This window comes from Varroa destructor, unplaced genomic scaffold (genome assembly GCF_002443255.2).
Source record: "Varroa destructor unplaced genomic scaffold, Vdes_3.0 BEIS01000004.1, whole genome shotgun sequence".
NCBI lineage: Eukaryota > Metazoa > Arthropoda > Arachnida > Mesostigmata > Varroidae > Varroa > Varroa destructor.
In genome coordinates this window covers 1,578,507-1,586,386 of record NW_019211457.1, presented here as the reverse complement: position 1 = coordinate 1,586,386, position 7,880 = coordinate 1,578,507, and the positions used below count along the sequence as shown (strand labels likewise).

The 7,880-nt window shown below is 45.1% G+C and overlaps 1 long non-coding RNA gene across 1 annotated transcript; it reads right to left on the bottom strand.

Annotated features, from left to right (window-relative positions):
• Positions 1 to 1,214: 1,214 nt before the first annotated feature.
• Positions 1,215 to 7,199, bottom strand: LOC147755727 (uncharacterized). The gene is made up of 3 exons (XR_015326890.1): positions 3,653 to 7,199; positions 2,719 to 3,005; positions 1,215 to 1,711 (listed from the first exon to the last, which is right to left on the bottom strand). It is a non-coding gene; the product is annotated as an uncharacterized LOC147755727 (long non-coding RNA).
• Positions 7,200 to 7,880: the final 681 nt, after the last annotated feature.

The window sequence follows — 7,880 nt, the reverse complement described above, 5'->3', positions numbered from 1 at the left end:
AGAGTTCAATACGCTTACTCTAAGATTATTATCCGCCATAGTCATGAAGTATAAAGGCATTACATTGTATATTGATGTGACGGGCTTTTCCTCGTCTAGCCAACGTCTATACGCTTTCTTCAATTGGCTCTCACTCCCTTTTTACTCCCTTTTTGTTGGCCTGACACGATGTATGAGATCGGTACCCGAAAATGGGCATATTGCCATATGTTGTTACACTGAATTACCACCAGTGACTTGGAGACTCGACCCCCACATACTCCAGGCTTCCTTCGAGCTTGTTCCATTTCGGTAACCTTTTCTCCCGTCGTTCGGTCCTAAAGCTTTTCTCGTATGGGCGCGCGCTAGCTGAGCGCCCAGCGGAAGTGACTCGCCCACATCGGAAGTTGTCCTTTAAAAGTTTCGCAATCAGTCAGTGAAAAGCCGGCTTTTGGTTTTCCTTTGGAGGAACAATCTGCCATCGGCCGGAGCCTACCGCTAACAGTCAACTGCGGAACGACGTCTCTTCTCAGGATCTGACCAAGCTAAGCTTTCTCTCTTCCGGGGTCTTCCTCCTCTTTGCAGCCTCTTCCCCTTCTCATTTCATCACCGTTCGAGAAAAGTAGCTCTAGCGTCGACTTGTTTGTATGTGCTGGCCTACGATAGGTAAATGCTCGGAACGCTCGGCCGAGACTGTCAAGCCCCGCTAGCACCAACGAACTAAGCGCGATGCAGTTCAAAGCTACGGCTGATACTCAGCGGCACTAGCGTTTACAGGAATCGCTAATTGGTAACGCTAATCTTTTGCTGGTGTTGATGATGCGGTGAGGGTTGCTATTGCTACTGTTACTCTTGCGACTTTTAAAGATGTCGCTTGTCGTTTATCAGTTCGTGTATCCGATGTACTTTCGCGAGATCTAGTCTCTCCCTCTCTTTCGATCTTTTCAGAACACCCGACAGTTTCAATCAGGGCAATACGATAGCTATTTAAGCAGACTAAGGCTCGCTTACGATCGACATAAACCGAGACGGGTAGTAGCATAGGCATCAAGCAGAAAGAACACAAGAGTAACGGATAAGACTGTCCAAGCTGGTACAAACAAGGCCTCAATATTTAAGGGGAAACGCGGTAGGTGGCGAGCGAACAGTCCGCTTGGTTGATGCAGGGGAAAAGCCTCAATTTTCTTTCCGGGGGGAGTCACGAAGGAGTGGGTTCAATTATAAAAATGGTCTAACGCGAGACGAAGGACGGAAGTACTACAAGATGGGCTTTTCGAATGGACCGACCGCATGAAAGTATCCGGTTGCTGGTTTCCTTCGTTGGATCAACATTGCCCAGCAACTTGAAGCTCGTTAATGCACCTAGCTATCCTGCCGCCGTCCCCGAGTATACGTATCCTGCCGTTAGATCTTCAATGTGTGTGGACCTTATATTTGCGGTTTGAATGTGAACATTCACGGATGGACGTCTCTCGTTAAACAGCAGGAGTAATAAAAAAAAACCACAGAATCACTCACCATTATATTAGTGTAAGGAGAACCCTTTTTGGAACTTCAGACAAAAAACTTCGACGATTAAAGTTCTGCGTGCAAAACTGCACTCGCAATGCATTCGGTGGCTGATCTTGTGCATAAAGGAACGTGTCCTGGATTGGAACCCAAGATTCGCATCTTTTTATATTTCGTAGGCAAGTATCATAGCATTGCACCAACACGAAGATCACGTAAAGATCTGAAGTTTACACAGGACAGCAGAAGTGTCATGCTTAGATTGGCTTAGATATGACGCACGATTTTTAAACTTCCCAATCTACATTGAACAAATTCACTTGCTATGAAAAATTTGTATTCGGAAAACAGAAAGAAATTACGTGGATATTTATATGCTTCAATTAATATTAAAGAGCAATTGTACCTGAAATCGGTGGTCGTCATGCTTGTTTAACTGTGTAGGTTACTTAATATGAACATACGTAAAATTTCAATAAAGTAACTATATCTAGATTGAATATACGAAAACATAGGTTCATGTTTGGAATTACACAGATAGATATAATGAGTCAACTTATCAACTTGTGCTAAATTCAATGAGCGGCGGCAGAAAGGTCCCTTTCCTGACAATTATTATCATTTGTTTGTTCGAAGTTAAGTCGATGGAAAAACTTAAACGATGGACTTTAGAATAACGATACTTTTAAAATATCTTAGGTATGCTCCTCCTTATCCCTGCGACGATGCGGTGGTAATGTCTCTGCCTACTAACAATTACCCTTTTACTATTTATACGATAAAGTCAGTGTTCCGGGAATGTTTTAACAACTGAGTAATTGCAGTTTGTATTAGTATGCCTTAATCTCGTCACCGTTGTCTCGTTTGAGATTATCACCAAAGCGATACGTTAGCCTATCAATCGTCCCTTGAATAGCATAAAAGCAATCAATCGTACGAAATGACATCTGGAAAATATAGGCCTGAAGCCATCGCCCGATTCTATCCCCCTTCAGGCTCTGGGTGAAGAATGATGATTAAGTTGTGCGTGTCGTAACCCCTCTATGTACTGTCAAATCTTACCGCATGTCCACAAAGCTCTTCAGGAATTAGAAATTTCTGCCAGCATTAACCGTTTTCTATTTGAGAAATGTATCGTAACAACACACCGAAAGCATTAAGTAACGCGCAGACCTATTAGAGGTTACCGTCAAAATTGCTTTTTCTTCTGTAAAAGGCCCATTCTCTTACCTGGTCCTTCTCGGGTGGGCGGTGCAGCCTGATCCATGTGCTGTCTGTGGTGACTGTGGGCTCCAATATGGGACCTAATTCGAAGAGTCTTAAATTAAGCCGATACGGAGCGTGTTGTCTATGCTTGCTTTGCTGAAAACTTTCCATCACTGCAGCAACTTCTGCTTCCGTTTAAGGTCCTGGAGATAGTCAGCCTCTCTGTGGTTTTCAACATCCCAATTCGCGTTGTTGAAACGATTACTTCAGTAATGTTGTACTGCTTAGGGTCTTCTTGCTTGGTACGTTTCCTAAAAATTCAACACAGTCCATTAGCACTCTCTTCTTCAAGAATCGAAACCACTAAGAGCTGGCAATATATTTCCCTGCAAGCTCACCATTCTCGGAAAATGCCGGATCAGTTCGAAGATACTGAAAACTTAATCTAAGTACTTATCAAACTTAGTCTATTAAGCGTTTATAGATTACAGTTGTAAACCAGTTAATAAAAAGTATTTTGAGGTGAAAATCCGTTCTCCTTCGTTACATCAGACAGCGGATATTAAGCTCAACTCGATCAGTTCATGCAAGCTTTATGGTTTTACATTATTTAGCCTCTTATATTTCTACACATTTATAGCATGATCAGATAATTTACGCTATACTAACCTGCTCAGGAATTGCAAAAGTACCCTGCCATTACCATCTCCCCTTCAAAGTTGTGCACGTTTAATTAGCCGTAACTTTTTTTCAGATAAACGCGTAATATCAAAATCTTTTTTAACGTATACGCACTATATTCAAGGTTTTAAAGACTTTGTTAAATATTTCCTATATAATACCATTGCCATATGTTATTTTGTGTTGTGTTGTTAGGTTAGATCAGATCATCAATGAATTTTATAACTGTTCTCAATATTCGATGGATTTTGATTTGGCGATTACAAAAACAAGTTACTATTTAGACGTTGTTCCGAGCGTTGATCTCGGCTGTACTTGTCAGTGAGGCTCCGCATTGTCCTTCAATTGCGCTTCTGAACACTACGCTGAAATTATCACGATATTTACATATTTAGTTATTTATATTCTCGGCTTATATCTCAGACTAACCGATCTCTATGAAAGTTGTACCAACTTTCGTTAGAATTTTGGACCTGAATCTATCAAAGATTTGCGTTCTTCATGTCATCATGTTGAAGCCATTGTTTGGCTAGCGTTTTTTTTGTTACCACTATAAACCACAGCTGATCCTTGTACCCTCCATTTTTTCTCACCATTGAGTTACACAAATTTTTTGTTCAGGTTACCAACTGCACGTAGTGGGATCGTACGTAAATTAATTCTCTAGGTAACACAATTTCAGGCAAATCTATGGTGGATAGTATTTTCGCATTTATTTTACAACCAGCATCCTGAATATCCCTGACATTCGACATAGAACACACTGTGTCTGCACGGCTGGCTATAGTCAGTCACAGATATGTTTAAACGAACTGTATTTTATAAACACAAGACCGCATACAAAGAAAGGCAACAACGATGTTTATTCTTGTTAAGTTTATACACAAACATTTTCCCCGAACGGGCACTTAGAACTAGCCAAATTCAACTGTGCGCTCCTTTTCAATTTCTCAACATTTGAACAACTTTTCAACTTACTCTGAGTCAATGACAGAAACCTTCGTTTTTTTTTACATAAACTAGGTAAAGTGGTTGATTTACGCTCTTTGTTAAAAGTCGCAAAAAACAAATTTAGCAGTACCGTCGCTAAGCTGGACTCTGAAAATATAATATCAAAGTGTGTATTTATAAGGGTTTCCAATTTTACATTTTTATGATGATAAACAATCAGAAACTTATTGATTTTTAAAATGCTGGCATCGTTTTGACCTCGTTTTTATCAAAACTCCTGTCTTGTTTTTGCTATAATTGATCAAACAATCGGACAGAAACTTGATTCTTGATGGTCGTTTGCTCTGACTGTGGATAGCCTGTCGCATGCCACGGGGTCTATTTATCTCTACCATATTTCACGTCTTCAGCACACATAAAATGTTTTGTGTGTGTGTGCTGAAGACGTGCACATACACGCACGCACGCACATACACACACACACACACACGCACGTACACACACACACACACACACACACAAAACATTAGTATTTTACTAATAAATTCTATGATGCTATTTTAAAATGCTAAGCTGTGTGAAGCGTATTCTGATAATATTTATCTACATGCGATCAAAAAAGAGAACTCTGAAATTTCGGGTCGCTGAAGACATCTGGAACAACGCCACCCTTAGGTTTGGTCTTTCTGAACCCAGAATATGCTTTCACTGGCTCATTTCCTGAATTTAACTCGTTCAGGCAAGTTGTGCACCGATAGTCATTGACGATAAAGCTGTATGGAGCTCTGGCCTGAATAGAGCACAAAATCATTAAGGATTTTCAAGAGAGTATGAGGCGCATTCATATACAGTAACTTAGTTCTAGGAAGGAAGCAGCTGAATCCTAGTTTGGAAAACCTCTCTCAAAAAGGGTCTTCCAGTAATCTCCAAAAGACCTGAAGGCTTGCAACACACTGCCGCTCCTCTTGATCGTTCTATCGAGGAAAAATAGCCAGCTTCAATAAGAACTCCACAAAAAACTCAGGGTGCACAAATCCCCTATGACCAGTCTCGGCGACTACAGAATTGTTAAGAAGCAGTCATAGAAGTGGAGCAATCCGGTACGATCTGCCACGAGTCCAGAAGCAGTAAGCAGCAACAGCGACAAGGGAGCCCGCATGCAACGAAAACGTACGTTCCTTCGCCAAGGAACTGCGGCTTTCGGAAGAGCACACGGAGTCGCATGGGTAGCGGGGTAACGGGAGGAGGCGGCTCCGCGGTCGCGCGAACCGCTGCTTCTCGCCGGGAGAAGGAAGGAGGAAGGCAGTCTTGTAGTCGAATGGGCGCGTCTCCTCCAATGAGCGCTCAGCGTCTCGCTGCTGCCGCCGCGGCAGCCGCCGACACTCCCGCCCTCCTCCTATGTCGTCGGTCGGTCGAGCCGCCTGGCTACGAGTTGGCAGCTTCCTTCGGTCCTCCCTTCCTTCGTTCCCGGGAGCACTCCGAATGCTCCTAACGCAGAAACACTGTCAGGAGTCAGGAACAAGCAGCCACGCGTTCCTCCTTCTCCTGTACCCTCCTCGTTCTCGTCGTGTCGCTAATTCTGGGACGACGTTGATGGACTGGGGGCGGGAAGCGGACGTGGGAAGCAAAGAGGAGACGTTGGAGAGGAGGGCCTCTGTTACCATCGCCGGAAGGATCCTACTGCCTTCGTTGCCCCTAGTGGGCCCGGCTCGGTTAGCTTAGGCTTGGTCTTGGTCTTCTTCTTTCCATGCCACCATCCTCGTTCGTACCAACAAAAGCCCCTTGATGCTATGACGTCTCTGACTGTATGCCCCTGTGCTAGGTATCTTTGCTGCTGTCCCGTCTCGTCTCGAATTTTGTTTGTCCTGTTGACGCGCAGCCGTCGTTGCTCTACCGTCGTCCTCAACGGTTGGTGTACGCGATCGGCTTGGGTGTCCTCGTTGTAGTAGTCGGCCGTTGTCGCAGGCGGATTCATCCCTAGTCCACTCAGGACGACCAGGCCCTGAAGTCGAATGCTAACTGCTGACGAATCGATCTTCTTCTCCGCTTATTTTCTCCTCTTCCAATAAAGCTGCAAGGCAGGACAACGGAGGCAAACGACTCGTTAACGATAGCGGCGACAATGGTAGAAATAGCACCAGCAAAGCTCTTAAACGGACGACCCCATGGGTCGAAAACTACGCCGTCTTGCTTTCTTTCCTTCATTATAGCCACTACTAACAACGCTTTCGCTGGCAGCACCTCCATCCAATGGCGGCCTGACGGGCCCTCGTTTCCATTATTTGCCGCTTTTCTTTTCCTTTTTGAGTTCCCTTTTACCCCTGTTATTCCCTACGATTACTTCCCGATAAAGCCCCCAGAACACGTCAACCAGAACCCAAAGTCTTGTGCTTCTGTTTTCAGCCATCTACGCGACTGGGCTATTCCCAGTAGTTGTTCCCGGGCTTTTCCTCTTTTGTGTTGCATTGCCCCCTGCTCATACTGACTTCTAACCACTACCACTCCCTAAGTATTCTCCAAATTCTCTGGTTGCTGTTTGCCCTTGTTTCCATTGCAATGTGAGGGTAACTACACAAAGGCAGTATTGCCATCTAGAACTACCTAAACTGGCCGCACACAGACTTCCCGTAGTCATCAGGTCTTTTCCCTTTGCTCCGCTTCCAGATCCTGCCATCTACTCTTACGTTGCCGGCGCCGCTATTGCTGAAAAACGACGACAGGCCCTTTGCCACGACAGAGCCTGCGCTGAGCTATAGACAGCATCTATGTAGCGGAGGATCTTCTGTAGAGCTGCCTGTTCCTTAAGGGAGAGATCTCTTGCTCAACATCCTGATAGTACTAGCAATAGCGACAGTAGCTCACATCATACTGTATGTTTCTCCTACAACTGGCGATGGAGTACGCGTTTTCGCTGTAGTTGTCAGCTGCCTTCCCTTACCCATCGTCCTTTCTTGCCCTCTTTCCATCTAGGTCAGCCGCCGCCACATGCTATGGTGAAGCTTCCCTCCACTTCACTCTTTAACTGCGACAGCCACCTTCTCGTCAGAACGTTCGTTCTTCACCGCTTTGCTTAACTTCGCCTTGGCCTGGCTAATATAGCTCTTCTAGTGTATTCCTGCCGATCCTTTAAGAGGTATCTGAGCCGAGCTACGCGCCATCACGTAGTTTCGGCGCCAGGTCACCACGCCAAAGTCCTCACAGAAGCCCCGCCAGAATGATCCCCCATCCCTGACTCCCCATTCAGCCTTACGCGGACCAAACATACGTCCAGGGAGAACATAGCATGCAGCGCTCGTCGCTAAACGTTCCTACCGACCGAGGACTTCCTCGATTCAGAAATGGGAAGAACCCAAAAACTGAGGGAAAAGGAAAGGATGACTATGGATCTAGTGGAACAAGAGCACGTAGGAATAAACAGGGCAACTGAGGGATGCGTGGGAGTGTTCCAGCAACAGTGGTGGCAGCTGTGGCCGCGCTGGGCCGCAGCAGTGAAGTGCGTACAGTTTCCATTCTGCACGAGCCGGATGATGGCGAGGACGAGCTGCCGTTGCTGG